The 22,390-nt window shown below is 41.3% G+C and overlaps 1 protein-coding gene and 1 long non-coding RNA gene across 5 annotated transcripts in view; both read right to left on the reverse strand.

The window, feature by feature from the left end:
- anxa5 (annexin A5) overlaps nt 1-12,526 on the reverse strand; it is a 61,130-nt gene extending 48,604 nt beyond the window's left edge. Inside the window, exon 1 of the mRNA XM_062983605.1 lies at nt 12,429-12,526. The gene's annotated coding sequence lies outside the window, so the exon portion shown is untranslated. The remainder of the gene's footprint in view (nt 1-12,428) is intronic.
- On the reverse strand, nt 155-14,028 carry smim43 (small integral membrane protein 43). 4 transcript variants are annotated; one of them, XR_010007012.1, is made up of 4 exons: nt 12,429-14,028; nt 8,503-8,548; nt 8,061-8,118; nt 155-2,137 (listed from the first exon to the last, which is right to left on the reverse strand). It is a non-coding gene; the product is annotated as a small integral membrane protein 43 (long non-coding RNA). The 4 variants fall into 4 exon arrangements; XR_010007014.1 differs by having other exon boundaries at nt 8,503-8,617; XR_010007013.1 differs by lacking the exon at nt 8,503-8,548 and having other exon boundaries at nt 12,429-14,027.
- Between the last annotated feature and the right edge of the window lie 8,362 nt (nt 14,029-22,390).

Below are 22,390 nucleotides of genomic sequence, written 5' to 3' on the forward strand. Positions count from 1 at the left end.
GAGTTGATCATATTCTTATAAAACGGAGATGTTCAAAAAGAGATGTTTTCACATTCATTCTCTTCAATAAACTTATCACAAGGTATATCCAAAACCCGAATACCAGAATAGCAGAGCACAAAACATGACAACATAACAGCAACTAAATATCCTATCTATCTGTCATTTTTGGATTTTTATTTATACACACTTTTGACAGTTCACAGGACTCTATAGGATGAGCACAATAAAACAAATTAAACAATGTAAGTAAAGACATAACATAAGATGCATTCCCCAGAAACATTATAATCAAACTATAGTTTTTGATTTTGACTGAATTTCATGAGCAGTGGATTGCAACCTTGAACAGATAAATACTCCCACGTTTTCAAGGTTTTAGCTTCCAAGTGGTTTCCTTTATGACTGAAGTATCCAATGTGTAATCGGTAGACACATTGCCTGCCTCTTTTTAATTTTACACTGAAAAGATTTTAATATGGTCTCAGATGTCATTATGGTGTGAGGGAGTGGAGAAGATTGGGGAAAATGTTACCATTGTGAATGTTGGACATAGAGGGGAATGGGGTGCATTGTGCGTAAGTCCACTCTTGAAGCTCTAATGTGACAAGACTCAGAGACAGAGCAAAAGACACATCTAGAGCACCATTTTCCAACATGGACCTCCAGATATTTTATTCTTTAGCTTCCAGAATTATTGGCTGTTGGCTAGTCTAGCTGGGGCATCTAGAAGTTGGATCCTAAACATCTGGAGGATTTTTTTATCGTGCCAGAAGCAAATTGAGAACATACTGCAAGTTGCATCTGGTGTGAGAGAATTGGACATCTACCAAAACGTTGCCCAGGGAAGCCCGAATGTGTTACCATCCTGGTGGAAGGCTTCTCTTATGTTCATGCATAGGAAGCTAGGGCTGATAGACGGGAGCTCACTCCATCTCACGGATTCGAACTGCCAACCTTCATATCAGCAGTTCAACTGGCACAAGGGTTTAACCCATTGATCCACTGCAGCTACCACATCTGGGGGATGAATGTTTAAGAATCACTGAATGTCAGAGGCTGTGTGATTGGGATGATCCAAAGAGAGTACATATGTGTTCTCATACTTACTGATTATTGTGAGTGATTCGGAGTATATAGGAAAATATATTGGGAAGTATGAACAACAACAAATGAATTTTATAGATGATTTGAGAAAATAATTGACGAGCCTTTCTGCAAAATGGGTATGTTTTTGGAATACAAACCATGGATCCAAAGGAATCCTTTTTGTAAAAGTCTCAAGTATAATTCTGAAGAAAATTTTTCTTTTATCCTCACCATTTTGCTTTTTGAGGAAGTGCGTTTTGTATGGCTGGCACACTCACGGTGGCAGCAATTTTGCAATGGAGCCCACAACGCTCTATCACATATAGATTATCATAAGCATCTATTGTATGCAATCAGATGGAGGCTCTTTATGTAACCAGGACACTACAGGCTTGCAGTTTAAAATCATTAGCAGGCATTGTAAGCTCTGCAGAGTGGATGCACCACTGATTGATGTTTTGGCTGTATAGATCTTTAAGAATAATTATGACATAATTTTTTTTGTTTTCTTCACCATCAGTGGTAAAAGTGAGTACTCTTTAATCCAGCTATAAGTACTTTTTATTTCAGTCCAGCATTTCCAGAAAGACAGATACATGAACCTCAAGAGAGGACAAATTTCATTTGTAAAACAAAGTGGATAAAGGTGGCAGAGGGGGAATGAGACTGCTTGCTGAATGTTCATTTTGGTTTTTTATATTGCTGTCAAACGAGATGACTGTCATTCAGCCATTGCCATGGACACAGTCCCATAGAGAAAAGATATTCTGGAGGCAAAGGGAAGGGAAGGGAAGGGAAGGGAAGGGGGAAGCAAAACAAACTTCAGTTCAGGGAAACCCATAACAGGCATTTTGAAAGCTATAGTTTATCACTGAAACACATTCACTATGTTGTGTGGCCATTATTGGTTGCTCCGCAACATGTCCAGTCTCCAAACACAGCAGCCTCGTGAAGCAGATTGTCCTTTTGCACATCCATCTCTTTTTCTCTTCCTCAAGGACAAAAGATAAGCTGTTCGTCATGATGACCAGCAGGACAGAAGGTCCATCTGGAAAGGGAAGATAATCTCACCTGAGCAAATCATTAACACCTTGCATTATGCAGATTACAACCTTGCTCAAAGTAAATAGGACAATTCAGTCTGTTCACTCTTGAGACTTGGAGGGAGGCAGAGTAAAGAGAGAGTATGTGCATCTGTGCTTAACCTTTCCCGTCATCCTACTTTCTCCCCCTCTTCCTTCTGCTCCGCATTCAGTGATAACCAAAATATCTGGCAACCCAGAATCAGTTCAATCTAATGGAGATAGAAAGTGACATATTTGAAAGAGTCATATTCAAGCTCTTCCTTCCCCATTCACTTCTATGCAGGGGTCTTTCAATAAATGGGAAATGTTGTATTCCTTCCAACTTTTCTCATTTAAATATTTTAAATCTATTTAATTCAGTAGTTCATTGCAACAGATAGCTTAATTAGTTTTTTTTTCATTTTTCATTCACACATGCACATATTTGCACATGCAGCCACAGAAAAAGTTAGACATCTGGAAGAGCAAACAAGCGAGGAGAGGCTGTAGCACCTTTGCACTTTAAACTCCCTTTGAAGCAATCAAAGTAAGTTGAGAAGAAACAGGAAAAGTGTGAGGCGAAGAAAGAAACTGGGACATTTTAAAAGAGGTAAAAAAGTGGAATGACAAGGGGTTAATCAGAAGGATACTTGCCAAATTGGGACAATTGTAACATATGCAACTACCTCTCCTTCTCTTATGGCAGAAGGCAGATAATAGCACAAGAAAATTCATGATGCATTTTGAAAAAGTTATGCATAAACTAAGAGGAGCAATATGTTGACAGATGCTAAGGAACTGACGATCAATAGCTTCTGTCTACCCCTTTGCTACTACTATCTTAGAGTTGTATAGTTTATTTAGAATTGTATGTTCATTTAAAACAGCATTTCTCAACCTGGGGGTTACGAGGGGGGTTTCAGAGGGGTCACCAAAGACCATCAGAAAACACATATTTCTGATGGTCTTAGGAACCCAAATCCCTCCAGTATTTTCTGTTGGTTCATGGGGGTTCTGTGTGGGAAATTTAGCCCAATGTTGGTGGGGTTCAAGGGGCTCTTTGATTGTAAGTGAACTATAAATCCCAGCAACTACAATTCCCAAATGTCAAGCTCTATTTTTCCCAAATTCCACCAGTGTTCAAATTTGGGTATACTGAGTATTCGTGCCAAGTTTTGTCCAGATCATCATTATTTGGAATCCACAGTGCTCTCTGGATGTAGGTGAACTATAACTCCAAAACTCAAAGTCAATGCCAACCAAACCCTTCCAGTATTTTCTGTTGGCCATGGGAGTTCTGTGTGCCAAGTCTGGTTCAATTCCATCATTGATGGAGTTCAGAATGCTCTTTGATTGATTGTAAGTGAACTATACATTCCAGCAACTACAACTCCCAAATAATGAAATCAATCCCCCCTAAACCCCACCAGTATTCAAATTTGGGTGTATCAGGTGCCAAATTTGGTATAGTAAATGAAAATATATCCTGCACATCAGATATCTACATTATGATTCATAACAGTAGAAAAATTACAGTTATGAAGTAGTAACGAAAATAACGAAATGTTATGGTTGGGGGGTCAGCACAACATGAAGAACTGTATTAAGGTGTTGCAGCATTAGGAAGGTTGACAACCACTGATTTAAAAGAATAATTGTTGTTTTTGAAGTGTGTTGTCCAAAAAATGTTATTAAGTGCAAAAACATCTACAATCTGTTAGAGATAGGGATATTTGTGACATGGGGATAACTTATCTGAAGATACAGGGTGTGTCTTACACTGTAGGATTAATGCAACTTTACACCACTTTCACTGCCATGGCTCAATACTATGGAATCATGTAGTTTTACAAGGTCTTTAGCCTTCATTGCCAAAGAGCACTGGTACCTCAACAAACAAAAAAATCTCAGAATCCCATAACATTAAACTATGGTAGCTAAAGTTGTGTCAAACTGCATTAATTCAGCAGTGTAGATCCACCCCCCAGAGGCCTTCAAAACTTAAAGTTCCCTAATGAGATTTTTTTCTACAGTTCTATTTCAATTTTTAGGGGGGGGGAAGTAGACTGGAATAATAAGGAATTGAGCCTCACAAGCCAGCTCTATATTCGATAATAAAAAATTTCCTCTTTCACCTTTTAATCCAGGAGAAAATTCTGCTCCTCTATAAGTTCTGTGATTCTGATTAAAACAGGGCAACCGTCGGCAAGAGCCAATAAGTATGAAGTGCTGTTCAGCATGCATACTCACAACCTTTTCAACAGGTCCCTGAGTTTCTAATTCGGGGGTTGGCTTATGAAATTTCTCATTGAAATGATGGCCTCTTCAGTTAATGAACATATGATACAGCACTTGGAAGTAAAAACAAGAACTAATGGGCTTGATGACAGTGTCTATATGATTTTTAAAATATTAATACTGTGGTTTTAATATTCTGTGAGGCACCTTTGGGATTCTTCTGAAACTGTCAGACAGCATATAATGCATTATTAATTAATCATTTCATCTTTCTGATTTAGAGATAATGAGAATAAGAGCACATATCTATCTGAATCCCTGGCTTCCAGGTTCTTTTTTAAATCTGTCATTATTTATAGATCATGTTGTTTCTCTGCATTGTCAATTAGAAAAATTCTCCAATTTGTTAGTTTTTCAACATACCCTTATATTTGGTCAATATTTTTCTAGCAATTGATGGTAGATAAGTGTATAATATCTCCTATGCAACCAGAACCAGAACTAGCTACAAAATTTCCATTTTGTTACCAGATATATGGCATTTTGAAGAGCCTCTGGTGGTGCAGTGGGTTAAACCGCTGAGCTGCTGAACATGCTGACTGAAAGCTTGGTGGTTCAAATCCGGGAAGCAGGGTGAGCTCCCACTGTTAGCATCAGCTTTTGACAATCTAGCAGTTCAAAAACATGCAAATGTGACTAGATTAATAGATACCGCTCTGGCGGAAGGTAATGGCACTCCATGCAGTCATGCTGGCCATATGACCTTGGAGGTGTCTACTGACAACGCCAGCTCTTCGGCTTAGAAATGGAGATGTGCACCAACCCCCAGAGTCAGACATGACTGGACTTAACGTCACGGGAAACCTTTACCTTTATCTATATGGCATTTTGTATGTATTTAAAGTTATACTTTGCATAACTTTACATAACAATTCAGCATTTCCAGGTAACAATACATTCTTGGCACCTCTGGTATTCATTTGGCTGTTCAACTCCACAAAAGTATCAGTTTTTCTGAACCACATTTTATGTAGGAGTCAAAATTGTTTCAAGCCAAATAATTGATTTGCTTAAATTTTCCCAACACTCTTCACAAACATCAAATGCCCTTATGGAACCTTTATCAGGTTAGCAACATACCTGAAGTAGAAAGATAAATACAAATAAAAACACAGTATTCATCGGATGTTCCAAAAAAGATAAAGGGCACAAATCTTTTTTTAAAGCAGGCTTTTTGGGTCTTTTTAAAGCAGGCTTTTTGTGGTCAGGCTTAGCGCAGTGGGCTAAATTGCTAGATGAAGAAAAACCTGCTGATCAAAAGGTCGGCAATTTGAGCCCGGGTCAAGGTTGAGTACCCACCATTAGCCCCAGCTCCCTGCCCACATAGCAGATTGAAAGCAGAAATGTGAGTAGATAAATAGGTACTTCTTTCAGTGAGGAGGTAATAAAGGTGCCTTTGAGGACACCAATCAGGAGGATGACAAAGCTCCTCAGCATGGAAGATGGACTGACAGCCGAAGTTGAGCACAGCCTCCAAGATGCCAGAAATAAGATGGGAAATGCCTTTACCTCTGTCTGTCTGTGCATTGCCTGTCCTTGTTAATTGTATAACAGCAATGAATGCTTGCCGTATGTATGTTCTGTAATGCGCCCTGAGTGTCCTCGGGGAGATACAGCAGAATATAAATAAAATACATTATTATTGGAGCCCCCGGTGGCACAGTGGGTTAAACCATTGAGCTGCTGAATTTGCTGACCAAAAGGTTGGCAGTTTGAATCCGGGGAGCGGGGCAAGCTCCCGCTGTTATTCCTACCTTCTACCAACCTAGCAGTTTGAAAACATGCAAATTTGAGTAGATCAATGGGTACCGCTCCAGCGGGAAGTGCTCCATGCAGTCATGCCGGCCACATGGCCTTTGAAGTGTCTATGGACAACACCGGCTCTTTGGCTTAGAAAATGAGATCAGCATCAACCCTCAGAGTCAGACATAACTGGACTTAGCGTCAGGGGAAAATCTTTACCTTTACCTTTATATTATTATTACAATTATTATTATTATTATATTAAATAAGATTGTGATTGTGTACCCATGGCCCTACTTCCATGGAGAGACCCAAAATTTAGGCAGCAATTTTGATCCATAACAACAAGCTACTTCTAGTGGAATTCATTTCCAGCAATAAAGTAGGGCTTTTGTCAAGTTAATGGGTCTCAATTGTGGCATGGTCATTTGAATGCTTACCTTTGGAGTTTAGGGTTCAAATATCAGCGCTAATGATGTTGCTAAAGCTCAAATGTGGCCAGGATATGATAGAGAGCATCAATTATCACGAGATTGGAGCGGGTTTCAAACAGATTAAGACAGAATAAAAGTGTGATGTGATAAGGTCCTAAAAGTGATGTGATAAGTTTCATGACAGTTATATGTTTCTGATATCACCTCTTTTGGCCAGAAATGAGTAACTTTGGTGAATCCACCCTCACGTTTCCCCAACTTTGTTGTCATGTTGCCAAAATTCTTTAGCAAATTCCAAATTGCAATTGAATTTCAGCTAAAAAACCCCCCCAAACTCCAAATAACAAGAAAGGAATTGTTGTTTCAAAGCACAATTCAGAGGGGCTATTTCAAGGACTATTTTCAGGCCCAACGCCATTCAAGTTATACCACTGTTATATTAGAGAACCAGAAGTGATATTACAGAGACATATGGTTACAGTACTCCCAAATATACTTTTTGGCTGTTTCAGCTTGAGGAGGCTCCAAAATAACATTTAAGAAAACCATCCTTCAAAGAGTTCATCTACACTACAGAATTAATACAGTTTGACATTATTTTAATTGCCATGAATTTATTCTATGGAATCCAGGGATTTGTCATTTGGTGAGCACCAGTACTCCTTGGCATAGAAGACTAAAGACCTTCTAAAACTATAACTCCTGTGATTCCATAGCATTGAACCATGGCAGTTAAAGTGGCACAAAACTGAATTAATTCTACAGTGTAGGTGCATCCTAAGTGTCATTTGAGATGTGTGTTTATGTGCACATGTAGGTCCACACAGGGGTTGAGGAACGCAGGCCACACAATTCATATTTCTGTGAGTTTGAAACTGTATTATAGACTCACATAATTCAGTTCAATGCAGTTAAACTGCATTATATGAATCTATACTGTCAAATAATACATTTCAAATTGCATTATATGGCAGAGTAGATGGGGCTTGTAAAACGCTCTTTAGACATGGAGTTTTTGCTTGTTTCAAATGGCTTTCGAATGACAATTGAGGTGTGAAGGGGAAGATAAGGATGCTACACATGGGCCAAAGCGTCCTCATCCGTGGCTGAAGGTGACATTATAGCATGGCCAATTATTTTTGCAAGGTCACTAAATCCATCAATCTTTTCTCTAAGATGTAATTTAAAGCCAATTTTCCCACTTTCAAGAAACCCAAGACTCTATTCACAAGTCTACAGTATCTCTCTGCTCATATATGGTGTTAAATCATATCAGATAGTGGCAAAGGACAGTGGAGGATTCAAACACCTTATAGGACAGGAGGACAGTTCTTATCGTGTGATCCAGTCTGCATTAGCACATCGGTAGTTTTCAAGGGTCTGACCAGACAGCAATCAGCAGGTGTCAAGTCTCATGAAATAAATCACTTACCTGACCTTCTCTGGATAACTGGCTGCTGAGCAGAATCGCCTTCTCTGGTTCATTCCACCTGTAAATTATAATTGTCAGCACACAGCCACTGTACTCATGGTCAGGACGTGATGACAGGCATCATTCCTCAAGGAAAAACAACAGTCTCAGAGATTAAAAGTAGCCAAGACATTTTGCAGAATACATTTGAAACCACTTAACCATGCATGTAATTTCTATTTCAAACAACTCTTAGCCTCTGACCTGTTCCGTCTGCTGCTCTAGAAACTGCAAACAGATGCAAGTATTCCCTAAACTCACTTCGACAATTATCTCCATTCAGATCCACAGACTTGGCACTTGCACATTTCTTTACAAGGGCATCTGACCAAATAAACTAAACTAAAGGAAAATAAATGCAGCAACAAAGGTCAGTAAAACTAGGAACTTTTATTCCAATTACCTTGATGCCTCATCTGTTGATGCCAGAGTTCAACCCTGGAAGCTTCCTACAAGGAAAATGATGTCATGTTCAGTTTGGAAGCAGGAATCTCAAGCTTTAGCACCAATCCTTGTTTCTAAAACAAGCCAAATTTTCAAAATCCAATTATCACAGGAACAGATAGTGAGGTGACATCTTCTGAACAGGAGCACAGGCAGCAAAACCACAGAGATGTTACTTTTTGCTATCCAAAGCTTTTTGGATAGAGCTTCACTTTAAAAATATACCTATTCCAACTTACAAACAAATTCTAATTAAGAACAAAGCTACAGAACCTAACTTGTCCATAACTTGCCAGACTGCTGGCACTGCCTTAAAACCTAGAAAGACCGTTTATTTGAGCAACCATACAACAAATCCATTTTGAAATCCGCACCCTGCCACTAATAGGGAGCCTATTAAATTAAATCTAACTTCAGTTCTCTCTAGAATAGGCTCATATAACTGAACAGAACTTGCATGCCTTCAAGTAATATGCAACTTATTTCAACACTAAAATGAATCTATCATGAGGTTTTCTTTTCAGGACTTGTTCAGAGCAATTTTACCTTTGCCTTCTTTAAGCTGAGACTTACCCAAGGTCATTCAGTGGGTTTCCATGGACAATCAAGGATTTAGACCAGGCATGGGCAAACTTGGGCCCTCCAGGTGTTTTGGGCTTCAACTCCCACAATTGCTAGCAGCCGGTAGGCTGTTAGGAATTGTGGGAGGTGAAGTCCAAAACACCTGGAGGGCCCAAGTTTGCCCATGCTAATTTAGACCCTGCTCTCCAGAGTTGCCGTCCAATGCTCAAACCATGACACTACACTGGCTCAATCTCTAGAAAACCATTAAGTTCACCAGATTACCCTGAGTTTGTCCTGTATTTCAGGATGCATCTACATTGTGGAATGAATGCAGTTTGATGCTGCTCCATGCTATGGAATCCTGGGAGTTGTAGTTTGGTAAAGTACCAACACTCTCTGGCAGAGAAGGCTCAAGACATTGTAAAACAACAACTGGCAGGATTCCATAGCATGGAGCCATGGCAATTCAAGTCATGTCAAACTGCATTCATTCAACAGTGTATTTTATTTATTTATTTGCAATATTTATATTCCACCCTTCCCACCTCAAAGGCGACTTAGAGTGGATCACAGAACACATATACAGCAAACATTCAATGCCAATTAGATGAAAACATGACAGACAGGTAGAGGCGTATATATATAAGCTTTCCATCGTTCGGCATCTTTTGGGAGGCTGTGCTTGGTTCCGGCCACAAGGGGGTGTTGTCACTCCATCTACCGTGCCGAACTTTTGATTGCCCTGCCTTATTTTAATACCTCCCTGCTTTAACACAGTACCTATTTATCTACTTACATCACTTTTTTCGTCCTTGCAGATGACCAATTCCCTCACACTAGAAGCAACCTGCAGTTTATCAAGTGGCTCCTGACACACACACACACACACAAAAAAACTTTTTTCGATCTGCTAGGTGGGCAGAAGCTGGGCTGAAGGCCGGGCGCTCATCTCGACCCAGGCTTTGAACTGACAACTTCCCAGTTGGCAAGATTTACAGCAACTATCAGGTTGGCGATTATCCTGCTGAGCTAAAGCCTGGCCCTTTAGGGTGCAACAATGTAGTTGCACCCTCAGCCAACTCTACCCACAGTTCTGCTGTAAAGATAAAACAGTAGGGAAAGTAATGTATGTCATCTTGGATTCATTGCAGGGCTATTGTTACTGCTGTATAGGAAAAATATTGTTTTACCTATCTAAATAGGCAAAACTATAAGAGCACAAACATGACTGGACGTTCTACCATCCCTGGTCTATAGCCACAGATGCATAAAGACAACTTGTGGTTTCCCGACAGTGAAAAACATACACAATGTATTGTTCAAAAACAGCCTTTTTCTTTGTTTCTTAAACTTTGGGACTTAAGCCCTAACATTAGGCTGAGCCTCAGAGGCAGGTTTTGCTCAAAGTAAGTCGTGTTTAAGATCTTCAGGGAAATATAGTATATCCAGTTTCGCTAGCAAAGGATGCAGCAGTGTAGGGTTTTTCCATACCCGATGGAAAACAACACCGTCATTTCTAAGCTGCTTCCATAAAAGTAGGATGGAGACAGATGACAGAAATGTGAACTAAATGATCATGCTGCAAAGAAACATGGGACTGACCCATTTCATCTCCTTCCATACTACAAAACCTTCTCAGGACCAAACCAAGTCCTTAAAAAAGTACATTAGTTATATAGGGGAAAGCGTTGGATATTCAGACAGATTAATCTTAACAAACAAAATGTTTTAAAAGTAAAAGGGCAGGGGAGGGGGATAGATGCAAATATTAGTACTAGGTTTGATTGCTGGATTCAAAAACACCTTGTCGACATTAGCGTTTAGAGGAGACACTTTACAGATGTGGTCTGATGCAATACGATGGCAATGGCAATGATGGTCATCACTTTGGAAGTGTTCAAGACATTACCTCAAGAATTTGTGGGAGATTCTTCTCCTTCCTACTGCTTTACATATGTTTTACATATCAAAGACTTTTAATGAAGGTTCACTGAAACGGAGAGGCTGTTTCTCGCTTTTTCTTTTTCTTATTGCTCTTAGGTGCCTTAGGCAGGCAATGTACAGCATGCAGAGACCAAAAGCACAGAAAGTGGCCAAAGCCAAATTAAACAAGGGAAGAAGAAACCAGGTCTGCAGAGAACCCTTCTGACAGAGTTCCTAGAGATGAAATGGTTTCCATTTGTTCTTGATCCAGATTGGGTTTTTTTCAATTGCACAACATCTCTTGAAGGTAGGACACCAGTCACATTTTAGAGAAGGGCTGAAACTGAGGAGAGGTGCTATCCAGATGCTATGGGGCTTTAAATGAGAATAATGTGTTGTTGAAGGCTTTTATGGCTGGACATCTATGGCAGACATCCTCAGGGGTTGTGAGGTCTGTTGAAAACTAGGCAAGAGGGGTTTATATATCTGTGCAAAATTGTCTGTGTTAATGAGGCAAGTGTTAATGTAGCTATTGGCCACCTTGATTAGCACTGAATGGCCTTTCAGCTTCATGGACTGAGGGAATCCATTGTTGGGAGGTGTTCACTGGCCCTGATTGTTTCATGTCTGGAAATCCCCTGTCTTCTGAGTGTTGTTCTTTATTTACTGTCCTGATTTTAGAGTTTTTGTTAAATACTGGTAGCCAGATTTTGTTCATTTTCATGGTTTCCTCCTTTCTGTTGAAATTGTCCTCATACTTGTGGATTTCTGTGGCTTCTCTGTGTAGTCTGTGATGTTTTTAATTGTGAACTGCACTGAGTCTCCATATGATAATGCCCTGGTAGACAGATTTTGTTCATTTTCATGGTTTCCCCCAGGCCGTAAGCAGCCAGTCCTTGAAGCTGCAAGGCCATTCAACGTTAATCAAGGTGGCTAATTGAAACATTAACACTTGCCTCAAGTTCTTTCTCCCACCCTTGACTTTCCCCAGACATAAAAACCCCTCTTGCCTAGTTTCCAACAGACCTCACAACCTCTGATGATGCCTGATATAGATGCAGGCGAAATGTCAGGAGATGGCTATAAAGCCTAGGAAATTCACAGCAACCCAACTCCCATAGTTCCTTAGCAATGAGCCATAGCAGTGACAGTGGTGTCTATAGTACAGATCAGGCATGGGCAAACTTCGGCCCTCCAGGTGTTTTGGACTTCAACTCCCACAATTCCTAACAGCCTACCGGCTGTTAGGAATTGTGGGAGTTGAAGTCCAAAACACCTGGAGGGCTGAGGTTTTCCCATGCCTGATGTAGATGCAGCCAGAGTGGCATTTTGACCTAAAGAAGAAGCCGCTTTGAGCCCCACATTTCAAAAATTAAAGGTCAAATAAAGGAATCTCACCTGAGTGAGCCTTGGTCTTTCCTTCCCAGGGACCCTTCTGGAGGAGGAGGAGGAGGAGAAGGCCTTGCCTTTGGGTGGGAGGGGTCTTCTCTGGCCCCCCTCCCTCCCTTCCTCAGAGGGCTTGCTCCCGACAAAAGCCCCAGGGCTCCCTCAGCGAAGGGCGGCCGCTGGACTGGAGGGACCCCGTGCTGGCCACGGAGTTTTTCAGCTGCTTGATGACCCCGAAGAGGAGCAGGAAGAGCAGGAAGAGGAGCAAGAAGAACAGCGCCAGGTAGAGGAGCAAGTTGAACTCCCACTCCATGCTGCCCGGCTCGCGGTGCTGCCCATCAGTCCCCGAGGGCCCCGTGGGGGAAACCGGGGATCGTAGCAGGGTTTATGAAGCCCAGTCTTCGCCCAGCTCCAAAGGGGGAAAAATAGCAGCAGTCCTTCTGGCTCTGGTCCTGCCAAGTCAACGGAGAAAGAGAAAGCTCCCTTCGCGAGGAAGATCCATCCGATGGGAAGGCGGAGGGTGTTCAAACACACAGAGAGAGAGAGAGACACGCGAGATGCAAAACAAGCCCTTTTGTTTGCTGTCGCCCCGAGGAACCCAAAGCCAAGGCTGCGCCTCCGGACTTTCACCAGAGAGCCGCCGCAAAGCTATTGAGCGTTGGCTCGGGAAGTGTTCAGATGATGCGGGGGAGACACGGGTGACTGTGATTGTGGTGACGGGGAAGTTTGTGCCCAGTGGGCAAAGTCGTCTGGTGTAGTTCATGCATGCAAACAGCAAGGTGGAAGGAAAAAGGATACAGGCTGAGTTTTCCGTATCTCAAACGCTAGGGGAATACTTTTGTTTTGGATTTTGGAATAAAGTAGAGTCTCACTTATCCAAGCTAAACGGGCCGGCAGAAGCTTGGATAAGCGAATATCTTGGATAATAAGGAGGGATCAAGGAATATTTATTTATTTATTTATTTGCAGCATTTATATTCTGCCCTTCTCACCCCGAAGGGGACTCAGGGCGGATCACATTGCACACATAAAGGCAAACATTCAATGCCATGACACAGAACAGAGACAAGGCGCAGGCACCGGGCTGGCCTCGAACTCATGACCTCTTGGTCAGAGTGATTTGTTGATTTGTTGCAGCTGGCTTGCTTTCCAGCCTGGGCCACAGCCCGGTCCTATTAAACATCAGATTAGGTTATGATTTTACAAATTAAGCACCAAAACATCATGTTTTACAACAAATTTGACAGAAAAAGCAGTTCAATATGCAGTAATGTTATGTTGTAATTACTGTATTTACGAATTTAGCACCAAAATATCGCGATATATTGAAAACATTGACTACAAAAATGGCTTGGATAATCCAGAAACTTGGATAAGCGAGGCTTGGATAAGTGAGACTCTACTGTACCTGGCTTTGCATATATGTACACAATGAACCACAGAGTTGGAAAAGACCCCAAGGGCCATCCAGTCCAACCTCATTCTGCCACGCAGGAACACACCAGAATAACTTTTGGATTTTGGAATATACAGGCAATCCCCAAGTTATGAACCAGATAGGTCCTGTAGGTTTGTTCTTCAGTTGAATTTGTATGTTAGTCGGAACAGGGACATTTTTTAACTGTAACTCCAGCCAGGGCTGTAGCCAACCCCCCCCCCCCCCCCAACGAAATTTTTCAGATTTTTGTCCACTAATGTTTATCAATGAAGCCTGATTTCTAAATTATTTTGTGTTATGGAACTACTCTTCATGATTCTCTTTAAAAGGTTTCAACCCCCCCCCCCCATTTTTTCTGGCTATGACCCCGACTCCAGTCATATATGTATGTTGTTTATTCGTTCAGTCACTTCCGACTCACGCCAGAGCGCCCTGTCGGCCATTGCCACCCCCATCTCCTTCAAGGTCAAGCCAGTCACTTCAAGGATACCATCCATCCATCTTGCCCTTGGTCGGCCTCTCTTCCTTTTTTCTTCCATTTCCCCCAGCATCATTCTCTTCTCCAAGTTTTCCTGTCTTCTCATGATGTGGCCAAAGTACTTCATCCTTGCCTCCAGTGAGCAGTCGGGCATTATTTTCTGGAGTATGGACTCGTTGGATCTTCTCATGGTCCAAGTTACTCTCAGAATTTTCCTCCAACACCACATCTCTCTTCCTTCACTCAGCCTTCCTTATGGTCCAGTTCTCACATTCATAGATTACTACCATTGCTTTAATTATGCAGACCTTCATTGCCAGTGTGATGTCTCTACTCTTCACTATTTTACTGAGGTTGGTCATTGCTCTCTTCTGATTTCCTGGCTGCAGTCTGCATCTGCAGTCATCTTTGTGCCTAGAAATACAAAATCCGGCACTGCTTCCATGTTTTCTCCCTCTATTTGCCAGTCATCAATCAGTCTGGTTGGGTTGTTGTATGTCTTTTGGGCTGTGTTCCAGAAGTATTCTCTCCTGACGTTTCGCCCACATCTATGGCAGGCATCCTCAGAGGTTGTGAGGTATGGTTGCCATAATCTTGGGAGTTTTTAATGTTTAATTGCAACCCAGCTTTTGCACTTTCTTCTTTCACCTTGGTGATAAGGCTCATCAACTCCTCCTCGCTTTCAGCCATCAAAGTGGTAACATCTGCATATCGAAGGTTGTTAATGTTTCTTCCAGCAATTTTAACTCCAGCCTTGAATTTATCAAGCCCCGCACGTGATGTGTTCTGTATACAAGTTGAATAGGTAGCGTGAGAGTATACAGCCTTGCCGTACTCTTTTCCCAATCTTGAACCAGTCTGTCATTCCATGGTCTGTTCTTACTGTTGCTACTTGGTTGTTATGCAGCTTCCTCAAGAGACAGACAAGGTGGCTTGGTATCCCCATACCACCAAGAACTTGCCACAATTTATTATGATCCACACAGTTAAAGGCTTTAGAATAGTCAATAAAACAGGCATAAAAGTTTCTCTGAAACTCCCTATCTTTTCCCATTATCCAGCAGGTATTGGCAATTTGGTCTCTCGTTCCTCTGCCTTTTCGAAGCCCAGCTTGTACATCTGGCAACTCTCACTCCATATATTGCTGGAGTCTACCTTGTAGGATCTTAAGCATTACCTTACTGGCATGTGAAAGAAGTGCCACTGTATGAAAGTTTGAGCATTCTTCAGCATTTCCCTTTTTTTTGGTATGGGGATACAAGTTTATTTTTTCCAATCTGATGGCCATTTTTGTGTTTTCCATATTTGCTGGCATATGGCATGCATCAGCTTGACAGCATCAAGATGTTTAACAGTTCAGCTGGGATCCCATCATCTCCTGCTGCCTTGTTATTAGCAATGCTTCTTAAGGCCCATTCAACCTCACTCCTCAGGATGTCTGGTTCTAACTCACTTACCACTTTCTTTTTTTAGAAACAAGGATTGGTGTTAAAGTTTCAATCAAAACACGTTTTCCCCATGATAATTATTTCAGTAGTGAATTTCCCTTCCTGGGGGTAGATTTCTCTCACTCCTTGTTGTCACACTCCCGTTCTTAACTATAAGTCATTTGTAAGTCATATGTTTGTAATTCGGGGACTGCCTGTATGTGCATAATGAAAGGGAGCCCAAGTCTTAATGCAAGAATCATTTATGTTTTGCCTTATCCATCATTTTGTGTATGAAACACTGTACACTGGACCAGAAAGCAAAGGTGCATCTCAGCCAAATTTTGGAGACTTCTTGAATTTTGGATAAGAGATGCTTAACTTGTATATTGAGGGCTATGGTTCTGAATCCCCACTCAGCCATAGAAGCACTCTTGCACCTCAGGAAGCCAAGGAAAAACCACATCTGAACACATATTGCTAAGAAAACCCTATGACAGAGTTGTCTTGGGGTTGCTGTAGTCAGAAATGACTTCAAGGCACACAACAATAACAAAAAGCTACATTGGACATACTAAGGGCACTTCTGGACATTGGACTTGTAGTGCATGCATGTGCCTTCAAATCACCTAGTGACTTAGGGCAACACCATGGTTTGATAGGGTTTTCTTAGGCAAGGAATAGTCAGAGGTGGTTTAGCCAGTTCCTTCCTTTGAAAAATAGCCCACGGCACCCAGTATTTGCAGGTAATGTTCCATCAAAGTTCTGACTAATAACTTCTCTGTTTTCAGCTTGACATAGACACAGGCCCCTTCTATACTGCCATATAAAATCCATATTACCTGTTTTGAAATGGATTATATAGCAGTATAATCATATAATCCAGTTCAAATCAGAGGATTATCTTTTTTGATAATCTGGATTATATGGCAGTGTAGAAGGGACCACAGTTAACTTTTTCAAGGAACCATTACTCATAATTCAGTCATATTTAATTCACCAAGTCATAGGATTAGTAGTCTATCTTTGCACTAGTGTCTTTGTGAACACTAAGGTCCAGTTTGAACATGGGTGTATTTAAGAAAAGGAAAAACACCGTATCAGCATGATGCAGTGGTGCAGAATATTGATACGGCTAAATTTTTCAGACATTTTTCATGATAGTCATTATAGACCCATTGCCACATCCTTCAAAGAGAAACTAAAATGGTAGGCAGCTGGGTTGAAGCATGTTTTATATATATATGTCCCCGCGGGTGAGAAGGGTGGGGTAGAAAATTATATATATATATATATATATATATATATATATATATTCTAGCAGCTTTCATCTGTACCCAAAGGAGCAGGGCTTTTGCACAGCTGGTGCATATTTATCGCCTACTGAAAACCAAGCTACTCCAAAAGATTTTGAATTACAGGTGGGATACCTCACAACAATATAAGACTGCTTCAAAAATCCACTTTGTTTACAATTATTTCAAGGATTGTTGCTAATCTCAAAGGGAACCAGGAAGCTAGAAGGAAGGGCTGGCAGATGGCATCTTCATCTCTGTTAATAAAAAGGTCCAACTGCTTTAACCTTGCAAGACTTGGCTCCATTATAGTGTGAATATGAAATCCAGAAATGCTCTTTCAAATGTCTCACCATAGTCAAATGCCTCTGGGAAAATCACAAACTTGGTTAAGTTGAATGAAATCTTTCAGTGTTTCATATATACAAGTAGAAGTCTTTAAAATGTACCAGTTTGTTCTATATATGTGTGTATTATGTGTGTACACTCATTGGTTAACCTATAAGCATTGGAGAACAGCTTGTCTTGTGTGTATATGCCTCCAGGTCACCTGTCTACTAGGAGCCCCCCAGAAGCACAAAGGGTTAAACCCTTGTGCTGGCAGGACTGATGACTTGAAAGTTGAGTTGCTGACCTGAGGGTTGCCTGTTCGAATCCAACCCGGGGAGAGCATGGGCGAGCTCCCTCTATCAGCTCCAGCTCCATGCGGGGACATGAGAGAAGCCTCCCACAAGGATGGCAAAACATCAAAACATCCAGCTGTCTGCTGGGCAATGTCCTTGCAGATGGCCAATTCTCTCACACCAGAAGTGACTTGCAATTTCTCAAGTTGCTCCTGACATGAAAAAAACCCTGCCAATTTATGGTGACCCCATGAATTTGATTGGATTTTCTTAGGCAAGGAATACTTAGGCCCCTTCTACAATGCCATATAAAATACAGATTATCTTCTTTGAACTGGATGATATATCAGTGTAGACTCATATAATCCAGCTCAAATCAGATAATGTGGACTATCTGCTTTGGTAATCTGGATTATATGGCAGTGTAGAAGGAAAGATGGGTTGACCAGTTCCCTCCTCTGAAATGCAGTCTCCAGCACCTAGTACTCATTGGCAATCTTCCATTCAAGTACTAGCCAAGGCTGACTCTTCTTAGCTTCAAGATCAGATGGGATCTATTAGTTTTAGGTTAGCATTTTCTGGTCCTGGAGACAAATTTCTTGCCAGTGCTACATGTGCTGGGGTTTTTTAAAAAAGATTTTGGGTTTTTAAGCAATTGCCACCAAGTACTGCTTTTAACAGTAGTACCCGTCCTTTAGAAGGTGATGACTAGAAGTTGAAAGATAGCATATAGAAGGTATTGTAGCCCAGCAGCAGTCACAACAGGCTGATGGGTTCACTGATGATTTTGAATCAGACGGGATTGTGGGCTTTCCTGGGATTCATTCTGATGCAGGCCCTGGGATTCATTCTCATGCAGAGCTGGAAAGTGAAACTGCTTCAGACAGGCAGACAGGCACAGTTGGGTCTGAGAATATAATTGAACCTCAAGGCCTTCAAGGCCAGTCACGGGAGTTGGAATCATCCTCTCCAGATAAGGAGTCTAGCGAAGATGAATCAATGAGAAATTCTCATGGGAATGCACCTGGTGATTTAAGTCAGGAGGTTCACTTGCAAATTCGGGCAAATAACCAGCTTCATAGGTCATGACGCCTTTGTGGAAAGCAGAAGTTCCAGGGGAGACATAATGCTTTTATGTCTGTATATTAGGAGCTAATGGGCCCTTTACTCTTCTGTTCAGGCAATGTGGCTTTCAAGTTATAGTCAGACCTGGGTTCCCTAGTTCTTGTCTTGTCCTGGAATTCAAGTATTCTGGGAGTTTTTCCATGTTCATGTTGGATATCCTTGTTCATGTTTTGCTTATGGACTCAAGTTGCTTTTGGATTTTGGGACTATTCTTGTACTGCCTTGCTTCTGGATTTGCAAAAGACATTTGTTTGCTGACTTTTTGGATTCTATACCTTTTTTCCTTATCACTGCTTTTTACTATATATCTGTTGTGTGTTTTTACAATAAACTGTTTGCCTTTACTCTGGATTCTTGTGTGGTGCTCTAGTCATCGGTAGCTTCAGGTTTGGAGTGCAACAGAAGGGATCTACAGAATGGCACAATGAGGTTTCTTGTATACCTCTCCTTTTCTTATGTATTTGCATCCATGCAGTGGTGTAATAGTAAATTTAAAAGAACAGGCACATATCATAACACTTCTGCCCAGGAGAGTGCAAAATGCATTTCATTTCCCTAGCATCCAGGAGGAATCATTTAGCCTAAGTCAACAAAGCTACTGCAGACACTTCAACTCCATTGAGAACAGGTTTTTAAAAATATAAAAACTGGCTTCTTATCTAGTTACTTAACACATATCATTAATTTTTTCCTCCAAAATTCAGATTTAGACAAGCTTGTAACAAAATTTAAAAATAAGGAAGAGACTGACCTATTAGAAAACCATGAAACAAACAACACTTTAAAATATTATGGAATTAAAAGCAATTCCAAATCACACAGTGAAAAATTATAGCACCAGTCGGTTCAATACTTCATTTTCCATAAGGCCCTAACTGTCCATTCAAAGATCAAAACACTCCCAAATATTACAAAAGGTATAGCTTACATCACTTCACTTCTATTCCATGGAGATGTGATTGTGTGATCCTGTGAGGCAAGAGACCATGCTCCAGGTCAGACAAGCTTTGGGCTCAGACATTACTCAAAACAGAAACAGTCAAGAAAAAGAGTAGATTTGGAAGGAAGTAGACAACATCCTGAAGTGTAAAACTATATCACTGAATACGGTTAGAATTGTCCATGCCTTCATATCTAATTTCTATGTATGGTTGTGAAAGCTGGACAATGAAGAAAGCCAATAGGAAGAAAATTAACTAGTCTGAATTATGCTAGAGGAGCATATTCTATACCATAGACTTCTAAAAAGACAATGAAACAGGTCCTAGAGCAAATCAAGCCCGAATTTTCCCTAGAAGCCAAGATGGCCCAATTGAAACTCTCTGTTTTGGCCATATCATGAGAAGATATGACTTCCTAGGAAAGATAATAATGCTTGGTAAAGTAGAAGGCAATAGGAAAAGAGGAAGACTACATTACAGATGGATAAACTCAATCAAGGAAGCCACAACCCCGAGTCTGCAAAATCTAAGTAAGGCTGATGATAGGATGACTTGGAAGTCTCAGATTCATAGAGTTGCCATAAGTCAATGTTGACTTAACAGCAACAAAGCTGCCCTGAGTGACTCTCCAGCTATGATATGAATGCAATCAATCAATCAATTGACAGCAGTTAACAGCAATCGCCCACAAGACTATATTATTTCTGGGAAAATCCATTTTCCCTTTGGCTACTAGAAAGATTGCCGTTAAGCCTGAGGGGCTGTTGGTAGTAGCAGATCATGTCATCCTTGCTAATTGGAAAGTGTCATTGCTTTGCTCCCACAGGCCCTTCTTCCACTACACGTCTGCTCTCAAGCCCTCTCCTTCTCCCCACCGATGATGTTCAGAATTGTCCTTCATCTTCTCCTCATAATAGTACTTCAGTGAAACTAATTTCTTGTACCTATGCGGGAGAGGAAATAGATGAACACACAGGGGTGATAGAAATTTAAAAATACTCCCCAGCCACAGACAGATTCCAAAAGAGAAAACTGGACTTATCACTCGTGCTCACCTAAGCACATCTGAAGGATTCATGGTGTGATCAAAGATTAAACTGAGTGCAACTTAATTAGGGGGCCTGTCTAATTTATTTAACTGCCTCAATTTCTGAGTTATTGTTGTTGTTGTTTTTGCTCATTTCTATTGCTGGAATTTGACTGCACCACTGCCAAAAAGGGGCAATAATAGTAAATGTTTAAATAGTCGGGTGAATGATGTTCATGTCTGTCTCATGCATGGTAAGTGAAAGAACAACATGAGCCTGTTTGGAGCTCGGGCCCGGGCTGTGGCGCAGGCGGGAGAGCAAGCCAGCTGCAATTAACTGCAATGAATCACTCTGACCAGGAGGTCATGAGTTTGAGGCCCACTCGGAGCCTATGTTTGTTTGTCTTTGTTCTATGTTAAAAGGCATTGAATGTTTGCCTATATGTGTAATGTGATCCGCCCTGAGTCCCCTTCGGGGTGAGAAGGGCAGAATATAAATGCTGTAAATAAATAAATAAATAAATTATGTGGGATTCAAAGACTCTAGCTCAAATTTCATTCTTTTCCCATTATAAAACCGAAATGTAGCATTCAAAGTAGCTTTCCCCAACCGCATGACCTTCAAATATGGCAGGAAAACAATTCCTATCTGCCGTACACAGAAGGGCTAGTACCAGTTGTGTTATCGAGACCGCGATTTAGCAGGGATCTGCCCTGTGAGGGAGATCCAGTCCGTCTCCGAGAAGAGAGAACGAACCTTGGCGAGCCGACCGTAAAGTAGGAAATGAACCGGATTATAATTTACCTGAGACCGAAAGGAAAAGCTCTGCCAAGTTGAAGGAAAAATCGTCAAAGTGTTTATTAAAGCGATTCAGCTGAATGGACATCTAGCAGCGATCGATCGACATGCAAGATGTAACGATACATTGGAAAATAAAGCCATTTTATACATTTTTCAAGTTTGAAGTCTATTTGAACTTCCCGCCCCGTCCCTTTGCTCATCTGCTGCTGATAGGTTGAGAGTGTCACACTAGGCGGGAGCTAGGATTCCCGCTCTGCGTCTCAGCCAATGAGGGACAACCTTCGCCTTTGCCAGGGCCAATCAGGTTGGGGAAGGCGGGGGTCAGCTAGACAATGGGTTCTGGTGAATGAATCATTGGAGTTATCTTATGCAAAAACGATCACCTGAGGCTAGCGTCTTCTAAGATAATCTTAAGATTATCGCTGTTTTTGAATAGGGTCATTTGGGATGTCCGGGGTCCTTTACGCACGTACACAGTTCATGAATACCTTGAGGTATGGCGGAGATGTCAGTTTATATTGACACTATGGGATTACAGAAACAGGACCAGTGGAGAGTCTTCCTTTGGCTCCCCAGGGGTCCAGGATGGGATTGTGGTCAACATTACCATATGAGATACAATCACCCGTGGGGCTGCTCCGATCTAAGGTGACAATCTCTAGCTATGGGTCATGCAGATGCAAATAGATAAGATTGCATGGTGACAGTTTATCCTCTTTTGTGCGAAGCCCAGAATCTAGGGTGAGGAAAGGCAGGGATTTCCGGGTCAGCTAGAGTTCAGACTGTGCCTTCGTTGATTGAAATATACTAGGGAATAT

This window comes from Anolis carolinensis, chromosome 5 (genome assembly GCF_035594765.1).
Source record: "Anolis carolinensis isolate JA03-04 chromosome 5, rAnoCar3.1.pri, whole genome shotgun sequence".
Lineage (NCBI taxonomy): Eukaryota > Metazoa > Chordata > Lepidosauria > Squamata > Dactyloidae > Anolis > Anolis carolinensis.